The sequence below is a fragment of the Arachis ipaensis genome, chromosome B06, assembly GCF_000816755.2.
Source record: "Arachis ipaensis cultivar K30076 chromosome B06, Araip1.1, whole genome shotgun sequence".
In the NCBI taxonomy this organism is placed as follows: domain Eukaryota; kingdom Viridiplantae; phylum Streptophyta; class Magnoliopsida; order Fabales; family Fabaceae; genus Arachis; species Arachis ipaensis.
In genome coordinates this window covers 2,142,637-2,143,348 of record NC_029790.2, presented here as the reverse complement: position 1 = coordinate 2,143,348, position 712 = coordinate 2,142,637, and the positions used below count along the sequence as shown (strand labels likewise).

The 712-nt window shown below is 20.6% G+C and overlaps 1 protein-coding gene across 1 annotated transcript in view; it reads left to right on the top strand.

Moving 5' to 3' along the window:
* The window catches only part of LOC107645180 (ent-copalyl diphosphate synthase, chloroplastic), a gene marked incomplete at both ends in the record, with an annotated part of 6,491 nt that overhangs the window by 3,507 nt on the left and 2,272 nt on the right, over positions 1 to 712 (top strand).

Below are 712 nucleotides of genomic sequence, written 5' to 3'. Positions count from 1 at the left end.
AAACCATAAAAACACAATAATCTATCATGCATGTTACATGAAATTATAATTTTTTTTGTAATTAAAATAATGGTATTAAGATTAAGTAACTAAATAAATATATGAAATTATAATTACTTATAGTTTAGGCCCATGATACTATTTCTTTGAAAACAATCCTCTGTCATGAGTGAACTAGTATTGTATTCTTTTTCCAACTTAATATATAAAATTTCATTTTTGTTGGTATGTTTTTTAAAAATGATAGAAGAGTATGATAACGACAAACCCATATTTTATTGTCACCAGAGAGAGACTTTTACATGTTATGTCATTGCTACTTGTTGGAACATCCACTTATAGATATGCACGATTGGATATTAGAAAATTATTATTTGAAAAATAAAAACTCCAATGTATTAAAGAATATTCCTTTTTTCTTTTCCTTTTTTAACAAAAATTTCTTTCAACTCATAATGTCCAAAATGCAAAAAGTACATCTAAATTTGTTATAGGAATAATTTGACACATATTTCCATGATGATTAGCATAACTAATTTTATGATAATAGAATGAAATCAAAACCTAAGTTAATAGAAAAAACATTTAGCATATATATATATATATATATATATATATATATATATATATATATATATATATATATATGAATAAATAAAAAATATTGAATACAAATATAAATACACATCAAATTTATTTTTATTTGTATATA